Source organism: Petaurus breviceps, unplaced genomic scaffold (assembly GCF_028583685.1).
Source record: "Petaurus breviceps papuanus isolate PSGF00001 unplaced genomic scaffold, PetGlider_PUasm1.0 76, whole genome shotgun sequence".
Classification (NCBI taxonomy): domain Eukaryota; kingdom Metazoa; phylum Chordata; class Mammalia; order Diprotodontia; family Petauridae; genus Petaurus; species Petaurus breviceps.
In genome coordinates, this window is record NW_027186473.1 from 20,791,775 (window position 1) to 20,813,645 (window position 21,871).

A 21,871-nucleotide genomic window follows, 5' to 3' on the forward strand; every position below is an offset into this window, starting at 1 on the left:
AGGAAAAAGTTCAGGTATTTTGCTTCCACCTGAACATAAACTCAGTTCTTTCTAGTTGTTTCTCTGGATGCACATATTTCTCTCCATCATTAGTCTTTTGGGATTGACTTATGTCACTGCATTGCTGAGAAGAGTCCAGTCTATCAAGTTGGTCATCACACATATGTTGTGTCTGTAATTAGGTACAAATTTCTCCTGGTTCTACTCTTCTCACTCAGAATCAGTTTGTATAAGCCTCTCCAGGTAAATATGAAGACTGTCTGTTCCTCGTTTCTTATAGCACAATAGTATTCAGTAGCATGCATATACCACAACTTGTTCAGCCATTCCCCAATTGATGGCCACCCCCTTAATTTCCAATTCTTTTCCACCACAAAAAGAGCTGCTATAAACATTTTTGTACATATGGGTCTTCCTCCCACTTCTATGATCTCTATGGGATACAACCCTAGGAGTGATATTGCTGGGTCAAATGATATGAAAGTATTTATAGCCCTTTGAGCATAATTCCAGATTGCTCTCCAGAAAGGCTGGATCAGTTCACAACTCCACCGGCAATGCATTAGTGTTCCAATTTGCCCTCATCCTCTCCAGCATTTGTCATTTTCCTGTTTTTCATCTTAGCCAATCTGAATATTGTTTATTTCTAAGGAATATTAGAAAGTTACAGAGTAGTAGTCATTTCACCATACCTATATGCAAAAATTCATGCTGCTACAACATATCCTACAAGTAGTAGTCTAAGCTATCTTTAAACAATACCACTTAAGAAGCAAAAATGTTGGAGTAGGAACCCATCTGAACTCTTCCAACATTATCCTCTAAAATTCTAAAAATTCTTCAAACTGAATTTTGGAATGGTAGAGTTAACAAAGGTCAGCAAAAGACATTTTTTTTTTCCAGCCTAATACAACTTAGAAGGTCTTCAGGACAGTCTGTAATATGGAACTGGTGCAGGCCTGCAGCAGGGCAGTAAAATGAATGGTGGGTCTTGAATACTATGATAGCAACAGTAATAGTAGCAGCACCACCAACTTTGGGAGCTCTCAACCCAGAGAGGTAAGGAGGTTGGACAACTGGTCAGATGGAGATTACAAAAAATCCTTTATTAGTGGTTGGATGCAACTGGTGCCAGTTGGCAACTCTGCTTCCCAAATTCATTTCTGGCTTGCAATTCTAGGGCAAAGGGGAGTGTTTGTGATTAGTCACAAGGCGGCAGGGACCCTGGTCACAGTTCTAGGGCCAAAAGGAGTGCTAGTGCTAGTGACTGAAGGGAAAGAGGGAATCTTCTTCAATAAAGATCAGAGAGCAAACCAAGAGATAAGTTACCACACCTCTCTCAGGTCAATGCCACCTTGGAATCTTAGAAAACTTGGCAGCTCCTTGGGGGGGGGGGAACTTTGAAAACAGCAACACAAAAAAACCCAAAGCTTAGCATAGTCCTCTATGCACCCCAGGTGAAGAGAGCTCAAGTTTAACATAAAGTTAAAAGTAAAAAAGAAAAAAATCAGCTTGGAAAATAAGCAACCAACAACGATAGGACTTGACCATAAGAAGCTACTATGGTGGCAGGAAAGAAAAAGATACAAATTTAGATGACAATAGCAATGTAAAAAGACTTATTTGCAAAGTCTCAAAGAAAAAAAATGCTAATCAGACCCAAGGCCAGCAAGAATTCCCAGAAGGGCTAAAAGAGCAGATGAGTAGTGAAGGAAACAAAAGGGAAAAGAAATGAGAGTTATTCAAGAAGATTGTGTAAAATAAATTAATAGCTCAGTAAAAGAGCACAAAAGATACTGAAGAAAATAACACTTTAAAAAACAGAATTGGACAATAGGGGGATGGAGTCAAGATGGTAGAGCAGAAAAAAGGACTTCCATGGGCCTCCAGCTCCCACCTCCTCTAATTTATATAAAAGGCGCCTCTGAACAAACTTTGGAGCTACAGAACCCCAAAAATGACACAGAGAAGCTAAACTTCTTCTGAGGACAGCCTGGCAGTCTGCCAGGGATTGGCCATCCCAGCAGTCTGGGAGCCAGTGGTTTTAGCCCCAGGGCAGGCCTGACCAAACACCAGCTGCAGGGCATTCAGATCACCAGTATCTGTGGCAGTTTTCAGAATTATCAATGCATAGATGCAAAGGACAAAATAAGAGGTCAGTGCAGTGTGGATTTTGGGATCCAGTAGTTGGGAATGCACAGGCTTTTGCCCCTGGGGCAAAAAGCCGCTGAGAAGCCATGGCCCTCTAGCCGCCACCAAGTGGCAGCTTCAGCTCCTGGCCTGCACAGTGTAGGGGGACCAAGTGAACAGTCTGAGGGATAATTGCTCTTGCTTTAACCTGCTTGGATCTGGACTGCAGTCTAGGGTGGAGGTCTTGGGGTACATCACCAGCTTGCCAGAGCATGTGGAGGCTTCAGAGAGGGCACCCAACTAATACTTTGGCAGCTGAGAAAGCCCCAGCATTTGGTAGGAAGCCCCCTTGTCTGCTGGCAGATTCCTACTATGGCAAAAAGCCCAGGCATCAAGTGACTGAGTGGTGACATAAGCAGGCAAAAGAAGCAAAATAAAGAGGGCATGCCACTTTATACTCCTATTTTGGTAACAGAAAGTATCAAAGCATGGAAGAGGAGGAAGACAGTAAATTCAGAACTCCTGCATGAAAAGCTTCAATACAGTCCATAGAGGACCTTAAGAAGCAAATAAGAGAAGTGGAGGAAAAATTGGGAAGAGAAATGAGAAAAATGCAAGAAAATTATGAAAGAGTCAGTAGCCTGACTGAGGAAAAAACACCTTAAAAATAGACTAACTCAAATGGCAAAAGAAGCTCAAAAAGGCAATGAGGAGAAGAATGCCTTAAAAAGCTGAATTTGCCAGAAAGAAAAAGAATTTCAAAGCTCAATGAGGAGAATCATTCCTTTAGAATTAGACTGGAGCATATGGAAGCTAGTGACTTTATGAGAAATCAAGATGCTTTTAAATAGATCCAAACAAATGAAAGAATAGAAGGCAATGTGAAATATCTCATGGGAAAAACCACTGACCTGGAAAATAGATCCAGGAGACATAATTTAAAAATTATTGGACTACCAGGAAGCCATGATCATAGAAAGAACCTAGAAATCATCCACCAAGAAATTCTGAAAGAAAATTGCTCTGATGTTTTAGAACCAGAGGGCAAAATAGAGGTTGAAAGAATCCACCAATCACGTCCTGAAAAAGATCCTAAAAACAAAATTCCTGGGAACATTATAGACAGGTTCTGAAATTTCCAGATCCAGGAGAAAATATTACAAGCAGCCAGGAAGAAACAATTTGATTATTGTGGAAACAAAATCAGGATAACACAGTATCTGGCAGCTTCTACACTGAGGGACTGAAGGCTTTGAGATATGATATTCTGGTGGTCAAAGGAGCTGCGATTAAAACCAAGAATCACCCAGCCAGCAAAACTGAGTATCATGTTTCAGGCAAAAATATGGTTATTCAGTGGAATAGAGGACTTTCAAGCATTCATGATGAAAAAGCAGAGTTGAATGGAAAATTTGACATAAAGATCAAGAAGAAAGAGAAGTATGAGAAGTTAATCAGGGAAAAGAAATCATAAGAAACTTATCAAAGTTCAACTATTTAAAACCCTACATGGAAAAATTATAATTGTAACTTATGAAACTTTTCTCAGTATGAGAATAGTTGAAGGGAATAGAAATGTATGTATGTATGTATGTATATATATATATATATATATATATGTCTATATAGGAGGGTATACGGGCATATGAATACATATGTGAATGGGTGCATATGTGTGTGCAGGTGTACATAGATAGAGGGTAGAGGACCAATTTAACAGGAAGGGATGATACCTAAAATGTGAAATTAAAAGTTGAGAGAGGAATATAATGAGAGGAAATGGGGACAGACAGAATGGGCTTAACTATCTCATATAGAAGAGGCAAGGGAAAATGGCTACAATGGAGGGGAAGAACAGGAAGGCAAAAGGGAATGGGTCAACTTTATGCTCATTGAATTTGGCTTAGGGAGGGAATGGCATACACACTAAATAGGGTATCTCACCCTACAGGAGAGTAGGGGGGAAGGGGATGGGAAGTGGGATGATGGAAGGGAAGGCAGCCCAGTGGGGAGGGAAGTTGGAAGCATGCACTTTTGAAAAAGGACAAGTTCAAAGTAGATAATAGAACAAGTTTGAGGTGGGATAGCAGGGAGGGAAATATAGTCAGTCTTTTTTTTTTTTTTAAAGCAATCAGGGTTAAGTAACTTGCTCAAGGTTACACGGCCAATTATTTTTGTGTGGGTGCTGAGTATCTGAGGCCAGAGCTGATCCCAGGTCTTCTGATGCTGGGACTGGTGGTCTTATTCACTGTGCCACCGGGCTGCCCCTAAGCAATTGGGGTTAAGTAACTTGCTCAAGGTTGCAGGGTGAGTTATTTTGTTTGGGTGTTAAATTTCTGAGCCCTGAATGGATCCCAGTTCTCCTGACTCTGGGGCTGGAGCTCTTACTCTCTGTGCCATCTGGCCAACCCCAATATAGTCAGTCTTTTACAATATATCCACTATGGAAATGTTTTGCATAGCTACACATGTACAACCTTTATTGAATTGTTTATCTTCTCGGTAAGTGTGGGTGACAAGGAAGGAAAGGAATGATTCTGAAATTCAAAGCTTTAAAATCAAATGTTTAGACACACACATACTGTTATTAATATTATTCTACATGTGACTGGGAAATAAGATATACAAGCACGGGGGCATACAGATCCACTGTGCCCTACTAGAAAGTCAGAGAGGGTATGGGAGAAGATATGGGAGAGAGCAGATTGCAGGAGGGGATATCCAGTTGGGATCGCTATTTTGGGGTGGTGGGTAGGGAGAAAATAGGTAGAAAATTTGTAACTCAAAATTTTGCGGAAATGAATGATGTAAACTAGAAGTTAATAAAGCATTTGATTTTTTTAAAATGCCATTATTGACTTAAAAGTAAAAGGAATAAAAGTCCACTAAAGGAAGAACTGCTTAAAAAGCCAAATGGGAAAAAAAAAGAATTATAAAATTTTAGTAAACAATGTAATTCCTTACAAATTAGAATCAGGTAAATAGTAACTAATGACTCCATGAGATTTCAGGAAAAAACAAAACAAAGATCCAAAGTATAAAATCGAAATTGCAAGAATACACTGATTGTCTCCTAAAGGAGATACCCAAATGAAAACTCCTGGGAATAGTATAACCAAATTGCATAGCTTTCAGATCATGGACAAGGTATTGAAGCTGCCAGAAAGAAAATGTCATGTTAGGTAGCTACAGCCAGGCCAGGATTATGCAAAATTTAACAATTTTCATGTTAAAGGAATAGGGAATATGGAATAAGACATTCCAGAGGGTAAAGGGATTAGTTTGCAGCCAAGAATGACCTATCCAGTAAAAATGAGTATAATCTCTTTGGGGAACAAAAGATATTTAACGAAAAAGAGGACTTCCAAGCATAGCTGATGAAATGACTAGAACTGAATAGAAAATTAGAAATTCAAACAAAATACTCAAGAGAACAATAAAAACTAAACATGAAAAAAAAATGATCATAAGGAACTCAGGGGAGGTAAATTGTTTTCATTCTTATCTTGGTAAGAGGATACATATAATTCCCAAGAACCTTATTATTATTAGGGTAGTTAGAAGTAGTCTATATAGACAAATGGAATGAATGCGAGTTGATTATGTTGGAATGATCTGCCAAAAATATATGTGGTAGTGAGAAAGAAGAGTGAATTAGAAGAGAAAGGAAAGGTAGAATGAGGAAAATTTTTACATATAAAGGAGGCATATTATAGTGGAGAGGAAAATGGGGTCTCAGAAGACAATACCTGAACCTCACTGTCATTGTGATTGAATTAAAGAGGGAAAATACACACACACACACACACACACACACACACACACACTCATTTAGTTGGGTATAGAAATCTATATTACCCAACAGGGAGCTGGGTTATAAAAGGGATAAGAGACGACTGCTGGGTGTGTGTGCAGCCCTAGACCCTCCTGCCCGGGCTTGCACTCGCTGCACCCGGGGTTTTCCTGGGGTGCCCTCGCTGCTGCTCGGGCTCCAGCTTTGGCCGCGGCCAGTCTCGAGATTGTGCTTGTGAGTTGCGGGTTTAAGCTAGAGCACGTGTTGCAGACTGCCAGGCAGGGAGCCTGGAAGCAGGTGTCTGGGACCAAGGCCGGGAAGGCTCCGCACTGGTCTGACCTTGATCTTCCTGCCCGACCCCCTGGAGCTATATTCCAAAACCCAGCGATTCTTTCCAGAGAGCATCCCTTGCATAACCCCTAGCAGGCTCTTAATATTGCCGGAACGTCGCACCGCGAGGGCACTGTCCGGTGTGCACCTTAGTTACTACCCCCTGTCTCCACAGGTCCCAGGCCCCTGTGCGATGCCCGCGGGCATGTCATGCCCCTCGTACCTGAAAATGGTGGCAGCCAGCATGGGGGCCAGGCTGGCAGGGTCAGAAGTGGTGCACAGGTACTACCGACCCGATCTGACCATACCTGAAGTCCCCCCAAAAAGTGGTGAACTCAAAACAGAGCTTTGGGGGCTGAAAACCAGACAAGAGCAAGGTCAGATTTCTCAGCAGCAGTGATGTGCATGGTCAGCATTTGCCACAGGGACTTTTACTCTGTTTTTATACATAGGGACAGTAATTTTGCTTGTCCTAACACACTCAGGATTCTTCATGAACATTAATAAATTCAGCTGTCATTGTGGTTAAAAAAAGTGATAAGAGATATGTAGAAAATATTAAGAGGAAGGGAGGACTGGGAGATGCAGTGGTCAGAAGCAAAACAGACTTTTGAGGAAGGATAAGGTAACATGCCAGAGAAAAGGATAAACCAAAGGTAGGGTGGAGGGAAATGCACAGTGACCATAAATGTGAATGTAAATGGGAGGAACTAACCCATGTAATAGAAACAGAAAGCAGAATGGTTTGGAAACCAGACTCCAATAAAATATTGCATACAATAGACACACTTGGGACAGAAAGACACATAGAGTTGAAGTGAAGAACTAGAGTAGAGTCTATTATGTTTCATTTGAAGTAAAGAGGAAAGGAGTGGCAATCATAATCTTAGACAGAGCAAAAACTAAATTAGAATTAGTAGAAAGTGATAATCAGGGAAACTATATTTTGCCAAAAGTTAATGTAAACAGAAGATATTAATATCAAAAAATTACAGCAAGTTTCTCTGATAATAGCCTCATTTTAACATATATAAGAAAATAAGTCAGATTTATATAAAAAGAGACATTCCTTAATGATAAATGGTCAAAAGATATGAATAAAATGAAATAGACCTGGAATCAAGAACTGATAGATTCAAATTCTTCCTCAGATATTTTACATTTAACTTTGGAGAAGTCATTGAATCTTTCCAAGACCCAATTTCCTCACCTATAACATAAGTATAGCAAAATCTGTGATGCCTAGTCTATGAGGTTGCTATAACATTGTATTATTAAACAATCAAACATTTGACAGTCTCTCATTCTATATTTATGTCAAAAATGAATTATGTGGTCTAGATAATAATACAACTCTTTTCTTCAGCTCTAAGATTCTAGGATTCTCAAATTGTTCAAGCTACCAGGTTAATGCAATACTTACATTTCCTTTCAATTATTCATTCCTAGAAGAGGGTTAAATGGGGATGACAGTAGTGATTTGTTCCAAGAAATATTTGTTCAGGTGAATTACAATAAAAGTAGAGGAATGAGGAAAGAATTGGCAAGGGGAAAAGAAAGTTAACCTATAGGAGAAAAAAAAATTATGCATTTTATATATTTCCTTCTCCAATGTGAATAAGGTTTTTATTCTTAGATTTTTCTAATTTCACTGTATATACATTGTACTTTTTATTTCAAAGAAAAAAAGAATTAACAAGACCTCTTAAATTAAGCATTTTTATAACCTTTCAAAACTATAAAATTGTATATCTTATCCAAACCAAATAAATATAACCATGCTAGGAATTCACAGTTGAATACTAAATGTTCTAATATTGTCCCAGTGCTGTACACTCTCACGGAGAGAAGTAAGGGATTTTGTATGTGTCAAGAGAAAGGCCACAAGAAAATGGAAGAAAGAACAAAAACAAACCAGTCAATTTAGTCTTCAATAGCTTTCTCTTCCAAGCACATATTTCAGCCAAGATAATATTGTAAAATATTTTAGCATTAAAGCAGCCTTATGTCAGCTAGTTGTTAAATTTTACAAACCATATTTTCTATTGTACCTAAGTATAATTTTGCATATGGACACAGAATGTTTGAATTGTAAGGAATTTTAAAAATCACCTTGTCCAACCTCTTCATTTGATAGCAAAGGGAACTGAGCCCCAGAGAGATAAAGTGACTTTTCATAAAGCCTATAGACAGTTAGTCATAGATTAAATATTATAGAACATTTTTGTGTCTTCATCTAGTAATCTGTTAAACAATATTGCCTGCCTACTTCCTAAAATCTGAGTTTTCTTTAATATAGTTTTTCTTATATGACTTAATTTTTGTTTTGCTTAGTTACATGTTTATTTAATATTTTGCTTTTACTTCACATTCATCAAGTTCAGTAATCAAGCACTATTGATTCTTTCTTTGAAATATTTCCTATATCTCTTGCTCCCTTTCCCTCATTATTGCCACCACATTAGACTATGCCTTCATGATCCTATTGCTAAAATATTGCAATAGCTTCCTAAAGTACTTCCCTGAACCTACTCTGTCTGCCACCAATCTATCCTGTTTACTTTCCCCCCGATTACATGTCAAGGGTCTGTTATCTCAGGGTTGCAGGAATTATTTGTTTAGAAAATTGTTGTGTTGATGTAAATCACAATCTGTCTATAATTGAGTTGACAGTAACTGATAGGCCTTACACTTTTTGTGAGTTAGGGGTATATCTACCCCAAAAGACTTTCCTCAGCAGCATGGGCAGATGAGAATAAGCTGTTCCAAAAAACATGAAGGCAACTGAAGCAGGCACTGTGGAGAACTTAGAGCTTGGTTAGGCATCAAAGACATCAAGGTCATTCACTGCAGCCTGTTCCATCACCAGTCATCTTAAATTTTGTTTTGCCACTGGACTTGATGGCTCAGAAAGAGAGTGAAGCTGAAAACTTTGCATAACTCTGCTTCACTTCAATTCACACACAAGTCAAGACATCGCCTGTGAAGACATTGGTCCTCTTCAAAAATGAAGGATGAACAAAAGCAGTTTTAGAGAGTTATCTGAGGATCCAAAAGGATTAGAGAATTTTTCATGGTTCCATATCTATTGTGTCAGAGATGAGATTTGAACTTTGACCTTCTTACTTCCACATCCAACATCCTGTTTACCATGCCACTGTTATCTTTTTCCTCAGATTAATCAGCCTAAAATTTTTCAGCCAGCCATTCAACACATTTTTTTTGAGAATCTTATTGTGAACCATGTGTTGCATGAAATTTAATAAATAATAAACATTCATTAATTATCTTCTCTAAGCAGAGAATTGTACTTGGTGCTGTAGGAGACACAATCCCTGATCTTTGAAAACTATTGTAATTATTTTTAAATTATGGAGACCCATTGTTTTACTTGGGCTTTCAAGAATAGGTAATCATTGTAAGGGAATAATCATAGGTTAATGGCCTAGGTTAACTTAGCACTGGTTGGCAGTGTATGACAAGTAATTGACAGGCTTTTTTATTCCTTAGGTAAACTGAGATTCCATATTTTCCTGGTAGCTAGAAAGAAAACAAGAAAACTTTTTAACTTTACATGATATATAAGATTGTGCTTAAGCTGATCCTTGAAGGATTCAATAGCTATTGATTAAAGAGGAGACCTTTCCAGATAGAGGGAATGTGATAAGTAAAGAAATGGGGCTTGTTGCCAGATAATAGTTGTTCCTAAGTTATGTTCATATTTTTATCTTGTTACTACTCTCCTACCGTAAGTTTGCTCAATTGAAAAGGAAAAAAGTAAGAATCATTCAGACCCTATGTTTGTTCTTTCCCCCTCTATCGCCATCTGTCTTTCCATCTTTACATTCTGAAAATTCTATTATGGCCATTTTATTATGACCAAACTATGTGCAAGAAGTATTAATTCAATTTACCTCCTCCCCTGTTTGAAATGTCTTCCCTCCTCTCAATCCCAAAAGCCCAGATCAATTGCTGTCTTCTCCATAATGTTTCACCCAACTCTATTAGCCATCTGGAATACTCCTGTTGAACTCTAATAAGCATATATGGTCAATATATGTTGACATTGTCAATAATATGTTGACATTAAATTTCAAAGTTGAAATTTAATCAATACTATCTTATACTGTTTCTTAATTTACCATAAATGTTTTTTTTCAATGATTTAATAAATGTCGAAGTCAGGAATGAGGTCTCGTAGAGAGATAGGTAGGTAGATAGATAGATTGATAAAAGAGCATTTATTAATACTCACTATGCAAAAGGTATGATATTAAGTGTTGAGGTTACAAATAAAAATAAGAGCAAAAATCTCTTCCCTAAAGGAGTTATTATCTTAATGGGAGAAGAGGAATTTTATAGGAGAGGAGGGTTGGATACTTTCCATTGTGATGCAGAGCTAACTCAGACTATGGCTTTGAGCAAGATAAGGTAAAAGCTCTTCTATCAGAGCTGAGGAACAGGGAAGAGTCTAGATGTTAGGTCTGTGGGAGGGTTGGTAGTGGTGGTTGTGGAGGTGAATCATATAGTTCCATTAGAAAAGGCATGGTGTGCAGTGAGCCAAATAGAAAATATACTCCTTTCATTTATTCCTCAGCACATATTATAATCTCATGAAAATTATAATGGCTAGGAAAATGTGTTACCAATGTGTTGTGTGTCTAGGGAATAATTCAGATAAAGAATTTAGCTCTTCAAGCTAAGAATCAGACAAGAGACCTGCATTAGATACAGAATATTGTATTCAGATCTATAAGAGACCTTATAGGTTTAGCTATTCTAACTCTCATTTTACAGATTAAAAAAACAGAGGATGATAAAACAAAGGATAACTAAATAGCAGAGAGATTAAACACAGGTCCTATGGTTACAAATCTAGCCCTCAACAACATACACCACAGCTTAACACCTGAAACCAGATTTGGATTTCATTCCTCCAACAGTCTCTCTTCTCATGGGGAAATTAGATAGGCTACTAAGTAGACAGGTAGATAATGTGGAGAAAATTTCTTTAAAAGGATGTGACAAAATTTTTGTTCCTTCAAAAACCAACAAATGAAATATTTTTTTTTTTACTTTCTTATAGGAGTACAGTTTTGCCCTCCTTTTCCACAGTAAGTAATAAATTAAATGGCAGATTGGCCATTAATATTAAAAAAAGAGAAATATTTCATTGTTTTCTGTTTTATATCTTTGTGAATCATTTTCTTTAATTATCACTCTTAAAATTTAAACAAAATTAAACAGTTCCTATATATATAACATGCTAATTGTGATCTGGACATCCTGGAGGGATCGCATGAAGAGTCACATTTTATTTTCCTACTTGACTTTCATGTCTTTGATAGCACAACATGATGTTCTCAAAAGAGTGGAATCCTACAAAGATCACATCTGTTCAAATCACTTTCTCTTTGTACAGAAGTCAATGAAGTTAATTCAATTGAATATGAATTAAGACCCACAAATCTTCCCTATTTGCTTGTGAATTTTGCTGCTAATTAAAGGCATAGTTTAGACTTACTCATTGTTACTTAAGATTGGTATTAACTTGTGTCTAAACTTTGTTGTTTCAGTTCACTTGTATAATGATGGATATATATTAAATATTCTCTGTGTTGGGGTAATTTTTTGAAAGTTATAGTGACAGAAAGAACAGAAACTTTATCAGAAGAATTTTGCTTTTTTAACATGCTAGTATACTAAGACATGAAAGAACTATATGAACATGTTTAGAGAGACTCAGATGAAAATAAAGCATTTTAAATATAATACACATTTTCTCACTTTTTCACCCTTGTCACATGTCCCTCTTTTCAAATCTGGAGTATATTGAATAGCTAATTCATATTGAATTCTATTAACTTTGGGTATTTTCTATCTGAATTTCTGAGAACTAATTCTTTTTTTTAAATAAGAATTGTATTTTATTTTATTTTATTTTTGCCTTTTGGAGGGCAATTGGGGTTAAGTAACTTGTCCAAGGTTACACGGCTAGTTTTTTTTTGTATTAAATGTCTGAGGCCAGAACCAAACTCAGGTCCTTCTGACTCTAGGGACTGTGCTTTACTCACTGCACCACCTAGCCACCCCTGAGAACTAATTCTATAGGACAAGTTTTTTTTTCCTTTTTTTTGGAATGAATGAGAAGCAAATATGCTGTCAGAAATACTACTATCTTATTATCATTTTAATTAATCATGAAACTGAGGGATCTGGTACCACTTCATTTCCATAATACAGATCCTATTATCAAAATAATTATAGTAAGCTTTGTTTTTTTAGAAATATTTTAAAGGCCATAACAGTTCACAATTTCTTATGCAATCATCTTTTTTTTCATCTATGCATGTGAAATATTTGCATTTGACGATAATTATTAAGTTCATAATAAAAAGGAAAACTAAAAAAAACTCATGATATGATAAGAATCTAAAATCGTGGCATCTGTTATTAAGGGCATAGAATAAATGATAATTCTTAGTACCATGAGATATCTAGCTAGCATCTATGAATTTTCTGCAGTCAAGAGCTGAGGAAAAAAATGATTTTATTTGTATTGCATTCATCCTGCATAGGGCTTCTATATTTTCTTATAGGATTTGCCTTTTTTTTTTTCCTTTAGACGTATGTAAAGTATTTTAACGAAGTAGTCTACATGTATCCAAATTCAGCATTTCACAGAATGTTAGAAAGGACCTCAAAGATCAATTAGTTCAACCTATGCTTGACCAGCAATCTCCTCTACAATATTCTCAGCAAGTATCATCCCCTGTTGGAAATCCTCCAGTAATGAGAAACTAGTGATTTCCTTTGTCAAAGTATTCCATTTTTGGACAGCTCTAATTATTAGGAAGCTTTTCCTTCTATCGAATTAAAAATTTTTGTCTTTATAAAATATCAAACAAACCATTGTTTCTAGTTTAAGCCTTTTGAGACAATCACAAAAGAATCTAATTTAGGGGTGGGGAACCTGTGACCTTGAGGCCATATATGGCCCTCTAGGTCCTTGAGTGCTGCTCTTTGACTGAATCCAAGATTCACAAAATAGGGGATTTTTGTGAAGTTTGGATTCAGTCAAAGAGCTGCCCTGGAGGACCTAGAAGGCCACATGTGGCCTCAAGGTCATAGGTTCCCCACCTCTTGTCACTCTCATCCCTGTTTCACAAAACATCTGTATGACATTATGAGTAATAACTGCTTACAACTCAAGGAGATGAAATGTTAAATAGTTTCTACCCTAAAATTGGCTTTATTTTAAAAATCTGATTTTACATATTATTTTAAGGTTTGAAATAAACTTTATGTAAGTTATCTCATCGGATCCTCATAGTAACCAGGTAATTTAGACAATCCTATTATGCCCTTTTTACAAATGAGGTAAAAGAGACAAAGAGATGATAAGGTATTTGCTCAAGAACTCACAGCTTGTACAAGGGCCTCAACTATTCCTGGCGGTTAGTCAAACATACTAACTATATATTGCTATGTTGCAATTCTGGAATAATAATCTGTTAGCCAATTACTATGCGGAGAATGTCACTGAAGAAAGTGTAGAATAAAAAACAAAGCTGGTTTCTGAAGAATGTGTAGAGTCTAAATATATGACTGCTTTTATGAAAAAAAGATGGAAAGATAGAAGTGAACATACATGCGATATTCAGAAAACATAAGAAAATTGCTAGTCCATACCAAAGATTTTGCCCAGGAAAATATTAGATTACAAGATAATGTGGGTTGGTGGGTGACTTCAAATGTCAGGTAAAAAAGTTTGTTAAATTCTGGAACAAGTACATTGGGTTAGTATGTTGAAAGACTGTACAAAGAGAACCAGATAACATCAACATTATAATCTATGTCTGATGTGATACATTTCTATAGTATTCTTAGGCTTCTGCTTACAGTACTGTATTATTTATTATCACACAGTTGAAGGCTAATTAATCATGTGTAATCTTAACGCATAATTATTCTCATCAGTATGATCATATGATTATTAACAAAGTCAGTGATCTAGGTATTTATATCAACACTTTTTTCAGTATTTTGCAGATAAAATTAAGATTTGATTGCTAATTCTTATGTAATTTTTTTCTTAAATGCTAAATTATTTTTTAAGGTTTAAATAGAAAAAAATGCCAAAGGTACACTAAGGAAAAAAAAAATCTGCATTAATCCAAATTCAGGAATAAGTGGGAAGGGAATGATAATTCCTCAATAGAATTGAGAAGACACATAAAATAAAAAAAAAAAAGTAATTTTGAGCCAGAGACAAGATTGGAATGATATAGATATTAATGATGATACACAATCATGAATGAAGGTAATTAATTAGAGAATGATATTGAAGGTGAATGGATGAATGCCATGCAGATCCTGATATCATAAATATGTTTTAATCAGTAAGTATGATTATTCTATAATGATAACATTTCATATGTGAAAATTTGTGATCTAGTTGAACCTTTGCTTCATTAGGAAATGAATCTGATTGTTGTGTTATATCAAAATGGAAGATAATAGAATGTGTATGATTCTTATAGGAATGTGTTTTTTATGCTGTCATAATTTGTTTAAATAATCAGTGGTCAAGGATGTCAAGACATGAACTTTTCATTGAAGGATCACTACCTCTCCAAGATATCTAAATAGCAATCATCAGTTGGCCGAGGGAATGACCTAGAACAATAAGTCAGTTGCCAAGAAAATCTAGTTCCACTGAGTCAGACATAACCAAAATAATAACAATAAAAATTGATACATTTTTTATCCCAAAGGATTCTTGCATGGCATCTGAATATAAGTGACCGATTTAGATATGTATATTAAACTTATTTGTGTTTCCCTCATTTCTTTATCTTCTTTGTCTTTAGTTTTTTTTTTCTTCCTTTTGTTTTAGACTTGTAATTTACTTCATTAGGGAACTTCTAGTAAGTAAATTCTCTGTACCAATGTATCAACTATTCTGAGATTAATAGTGACACAGAGTTGTCTAGTGTATTGAAGGGTTAAGTAATTTGCTAAAAGTCAGACAGCAAGTACATTAAAACCTGTCTTTTTTACCCCAAGACTGGTTCTTGGATTACGCCACATTGTTTTTCATTTGTTACTCAAAGAGTACTTTGTTATACTTCAGCAGCAGGAGAGGGAAATAAAATGTTATTACAAAGATATAAAGTAGCTTTAAAAAAACATAGAGATAGTAGAATTTAGAATCCAGTATAATTATACTGCAAATATGAAGACATCACTTAACACTATAATGAAATCAGAATGTCTTTATAACAATATTTACACATAATTATATAGTACATGTTTTCATATTTAGGGTTACATTTTCTTTTCTTTTTTTTTAAGCAATTGGGGCTAAGTAACTTGCTCAAGGTTCCAGTTTTTTCTGGGTGTGGTGCTAAGTATCTGAGCCCAGATTCGATCCCCAGGTCATCCTGACACTGGGGCTGGTGTTCTTACTCACTGAGCCACCTGGCCACCAGGGGTTATATTTTACTTTATGATATAAATGGTTTTATTGAACATTAGTGTCTGAAGTAATCTGATCTTAAATAATTTTTCCTAATATCTTATTTTTATTTAGATTTTCTTCACAAAAGAAAATTTGAAATGGAATTCTTCTTCAAGTCATATTGAAATCAGGGGGTTTACCTGCTCTTGAGTAATTATCCCAGTAAAGTTTTTGACAAACAGTTCAATTTCAATCAATGTTCATTTACTCAGACACCTACTATTGCCAAAGCATTGTATTAGGTGAAGGACATATATGCAAGTATAAACATAGCACAGCCTCTGCACTCCCAGAAATTAAACTCTACTGGAGGGATGCAGTGTGTGTTGCTTACAAGGTGGGGAATGATAAAGGACAAAGATAAATATTGATAGAGCACATTGAATAGTTTAGAGAAGGAAATAAATTAATTCCCTTGTAATCATGTATAATCTAAGTAGGCATAAAAGTAATCACGCAAATATTTTAACTAATTTCTGATTATATTTTTATATTATGCTTTGTTATAAGTAGTGATTTCTCAATTAGGGAAAAAATAAACCTTTCATTCCATAAAATAAATGGATATTGAGATGATCTACACAGCGTGTGGTGATAAATTGTGTATGTAGGTATGTACCTGAATGTGATGTCATTGTTACAGGAAACTGTCAATGAAGAAATGCCCTTTACCAATTTAGGTCAACACCTATTCTGGAACTTAAATCATTGAGTATTGCCTGGGGAACTGAGAAGTTAAGTGAATTGCCCTAGGTGTCAGAGGCCCAGCTGGAAGTCAAGTTGTCCTGACCCTGTGGCTGCCTTTCTATCCATACTGTGTTTCATAATGATGATTTAATTGGATGTAATAATGTTCCTCAATAATTTTCAAAGATGAACCAAAAAGTTTTCAAACATTTTATTTATTTATAGAACCATATCACCCAAATTCATCAAATAAGTAGGCTTTAGGTATAAAAATGAAGTATGTGAGAAATAATGGTAGTAATTTGGTTTTGAAATAATGCATTTATGTGACAAGATGATTGTGAATAATTTGTAACAGGTGCATACTGAAAACATGATTAATCAATGGTGTTGGGAAATGATTGTGTAAATACATGGGGATATTGATTTTTCTAAAGAAAGGAACTCTTTCTCTAAACCACCTTATTGTTGTCAGGGATGGCTTCACTCAGGGCTATATGGTCACTCTGTTTATTGAAGTCTTTCAGTTGTAAAGTCAGAAGTTGTCAGTGAGGATTTCATCTAATTTCCATAGATTTTTGAGAGAAACAATTACATGTTTGGTTGATTAATTTCACTTTATTTTCTTATGGAATGAGATTTTAATTCTCTTTTGACTTTTTTTTATGGAGACATTGGGAAGAAATTCCAAAGTCACTAAATCTATTAATTTTGAAATGTCTTTTGTTCTTGTCTCTGATGTTTCTGTTTCCTACTGGGGTTAGGCTTTCTGTTCATTTATGATTATCTAAGATTGGATTATCTTTTGGGGGGACTAATGTTGATTTAAGATGGCACAAATATATAAATTTTTTAGAAGATGGGAAAATTAGTGAGAAAAGAATGGATATACACAAACAGACACATACGTGTGTCTCCAGCAGCGTTCTCCTGCTTGAGTACTTATATCCTACCAGCACTCTCATTTCCTAAATCAATAAGTAGACACTGGATTCAGAGGACTTGTCCCTTTAGTAGCCACTTTCATGGTAATCTGATAGAGTTGCTTAACCTACTGTATGAACAAGTCCTAAGAATAGCATGATTCTCCTTGGCAAAAAACTCTATTCTTTTAGAGTCCTTGTCAAACATCTTCTAAATGGCGAAGCCATGATTTTAAACATTCAATTCAACAAGAAAGGTAGTCTTTGAATTCCTGCTCTTCCAGTTCTGGTATACTCTCCATTAATAGTGTTCCATGTTGGCAAAAACTTGTTTGGCTCTGCTATGTGCTTCTGTGAGACCACTTAATATTCTACCACTGCTACTTCTCATCCCCCAAACCCTAGTTGCTATCTTTTTTGAGGTTAGGATAGTCTTATTTTAGGTCTCAATTCTGTAATTTCTAGTCAGAAAGTTTTGGAGAAAGACACACAACTGGATTATGTTCCCCTTAGGCATCAAAAGCTTGTGAAGTGAAGTGAAAACTAAGAACATGTACAGGTCTTCTACCAAAACCCAAGTTGTGCCAAATAGTTTCTACCAAAACCCAAATCTTAGGCCTTTTATGCTATGGTCTGGTCTGTACTAAAAATATGGAAAAGGTGAAAAACTAACTGAGAGAATTCCATTTACTTTTTCTTATACATCAGCAAAAGTACAGAGGAGTGCCTTCTCTGACTAAAGCCCAACCTTTGAAAACAAGAAGAATACAGTGATAGATAACCAGCCTCAATACAAGGAAGACCCAGACTAGGCTTTAATCATTGATTTTGTGATCCTGGTCAAGTGACTGACCCTAAAGTGCCAAAAAGGTGCCAAGCTATACTTATAGAGTGAATTTCCTTACCTGGAAGTTTTCTGAACTTAAGAAATCATAGGTCAGTCCTCTTTCTTGTTCTCTATTATCATTCTCCAAGACCTAATGAGATTTATCTTTATCTTTTTATTAAAATACCAATAACAATTTTGCCTAAATTTATATATCCAAAATCTATCCCAATTAAATTGCTACAAAATATTTTGACCAAATTAGAAAAAAATAAAAACAAGATTCATTTGGAAGAACAAAAAATCAAGATCAAAGAAAGTAATGAAAAATATAAATGAAGAAGATTTAGCACTATCAGATCTTAAACTATATTAGAAGGAAGTAATTATCAAAACTATTTGGTACTGTCTGAGAAATAGAAAGGTAGATCAATGGAAAAGATTAGACATAAAATTTACAGTATCTGGGGGTGGCTAGGTGGCACAGTGAATAGAGCACCGGCCCTGGACTCAGGAGGACCTGGGTTCAGATCTGGCCCAGGACACTTAAACTAAAAACTAGTCATGTGACCCTGGGCAAGTCACTAAACCCCCATTGCCCTCCAAAAAAAATTTACAATAGCAAATAGATATAATAACCTTATATTTGATGAATGTAAAGAATTAAGATTTGGAGATGATAATTCATTATTTGGTAAAAAAAAAATAACAAAGAAACAAACAAATGAACAATCTATTTGAAAATAATGGAAAGCACTATGACAGAAACCAGGCATAGACCAGTACCTTATACTGTTTAACAAGATAAAGTCAAAGTTGACGCATGACCTAGATATAAAGAGAGTTTCTCAGATAGAGGCCTCACATATCAAATATACAAAGAACTTTGTCAAATCTATAAGAATATGGGTCTTTTCCCTGTTGATAAATTGTCAAAGGATATGAACAGGGAATCTTCCAAGAAATCAAAACAATTCATAGCCATATGAAGAAATATTCTAAATTATTGTTGATCAGAATAATAAATATTAGAACAACTGGACATGTCATTTCGTACCTACCTGATTGGCTAAAATGTTTGAATGGGAAAGCAAAAAATCTTGGAGGGGACATGGAAAAATTGGGACAATAATTCATTGTTGGTGGAATTGTGAAATAATCCAACTATAATGAAGAGTAAAATGAGAAGAATTAAGAGAATGTTGTATATAGTAACAGCTATATTGTTTTAGGAATGATTTTGAGTAAATAAGTCATTTTGATTCTAATAAATACATAAATTAACTGCAAAGGACATATGAAAAAAGATGCTATCTGGATGATTTTATGCATACATACATACACACATGCATGCATATACCAAAAAATCTATCTATCTATCTATCTATCTATCTATCTATCTATCTATCTATCTATCTCTCTCTCTCTCTCTCTCTATCTATCTATCTATCTATCTATCTATCTATCTATCTGTGTCTAATGGTGGTCATCTCTAAGGAGGGGAGGAGAAAAATGGGAAAAAGATATTTACATGATAATTATGTATTTAAGTAGAATAGCAAGCTGTACATAATAGATTTGCAGTTTCATATGCAATCATTTTTATTATACTGTGTTATAAAAATGCTTGTTTTATGATATAAATTAAAAATTAAATAAGTATATATTTTAAAAAAGTATACCAATGGGCCTACCCATATTCTCCAGGTGGAGGTACCTAATAAAACTCTCAGAATCACTGCCTGTAATATCATTGTCAAGAAATCATTAAAAAAAAAAGTTAATAAGAGTTCCCTTGGGTAGGACATCTCAGAAGTCAGAGGAAGAATGAATAAAAGGCTTTCCAGGTACAAATACTTAAACAAGGGAGACTGTGATGGTGAGTTTCATGAAATTAGAAACCAGCAGCAGATTCTTTTATGTATGTCTGTTTTCAGGTGTTGGAGAGATCACGATTAAAAGATTAGCCTTAGCACTATGTTCAAAAGAATGAGCAATGAACTTGAATTCAGAGGATCTGTGCTCAAACTGTTGTTGCCATTTACATCTTTTGTAATGTGGCCAAATCACTGAACCTCCCTAGTCCTAAATTTTCTCATCTTAAGGGCATTGACATGCTTCCAGGGGACAAGTAATGAAGAATGTTACTCACCTTCTGACAGAGAAGTGATGGACTAAATATGCAGAAAGAGAAACATATGGTCATGAACATAGTCAACTTGTTTTGCTGAACTCTGAAACTAAACTATCAACTTTTAATATATAAGTGAAGTCAATAAATATTTACTAAATGTTTGCTACCTGCCACTTAATGTTTATCTTTCACAAGGTGATTTGATTCTTCATATTTATATCATAGTTCATTTTCTATCCAAAACAACACAGATCTCATTTGAAAACTCTATTTCTCAAACATGTTTATTAGTAGTTTTTTTTATTAAAACTTTTTCCTACTTTCAGTCATCAAAATATTTACCTCTAATGGTGACAATATCTTATGAATTTTTGCAATTGATATAACTTTTTCTTCACCTAAAACTACTATTTTTTTCTCCTGTCCCTTTCACCACTAATCTACTCCATATGAAAAGGACAGCATTTGCAAGCTGAAAGTAAATTAATATAACTGGATCAGAGCAGGTTAACATTTCATAAGTTTTCTGGGGTAGTTATATAAAAATAAAAAGAGGTAGGAAATTTCCCTTAAAAGCACTTAAACACTTCCTAGTATAAGATAGATAGATACACATATATACACATATATGCATATAGATAAATATATTCATGTATATAACAAATATATACACATATTTATTCACATAGATATCTATGTGTATACATATAGATATATACATAAACAGCACATGGAATATATGCTATACATTTCTATGTATATATATATATATTGTTATGCATAGAAGAAATTTATTTTTCTTGTAGTAACATCTTTTATTAAGTTATCTTGGTTTCTGAATATACCAGGCAAGAAGTTCAAATTTGGCCTCAAACATGTAATTCTTACTAGCCATGTGACCTTGGGCCAGTCACTTAACCCCAACTGCCCTTCCTTCCCCCTTTAAAAAAACCAACAACAACTAATAGTTGTTCTAAAACCTTGGAGATACAAGTAAAGGCATACACAGATACACAGACACACATAGACAAAGACACACATACACACAATGAGTCTGTACTTTTTTTTGCGTTTTTTTTTTGGAGAGAAAGGAAGGGCAGTTGGGGTTAAGTGACTTGCCCAAGGTCAAACAGCTAGTAAATGTGTCAAGTGTCTGAGGCCAAATTTGAACACAGATCCTCCTGGCTCCAGGGCAAGTGCTCTATTCAGTGTGCCACCTAGCTGCCCCAAGTCTCTACTTTCAAAGGAGTTTATGGTTTAATGGATGAAAAAACCTTTAAATAGCTATTACAAATTAGATAGGATCAGTTGGAGAAAATCTTGACTAAGTTCCTAGCACTAAGTGAGATGAGAAAAAAGGCTTCTTATAGAAGCTAGTATTTAGTCTTGGACTGGAAGCAGTTAGAAGAACCAGTAGATAGAGATGAAAAGAACATTGTATTTATGAGTGACAGTTAGTGAAAGAAGAAATGTTTTGTGCAAGGAACAACAAATAGGGCCAGTGTCAACTGGAATGCCAAATTTG

General features: G+C 35.3%; 1 pseudogene; it reads left to right on the plus strand.

Annotated features, from left to right (window-relative positions):
* The first annotated feature begins 6,446 nt into the window (after positions 1-6,446).
* The window catches only part of LOC138174906 (heme oxygenase 2 pseudogene), a 34,365-nt pseudogene continuing 18,940 nt past the window's right edge, over positions 6,447-21,871 (plus strand).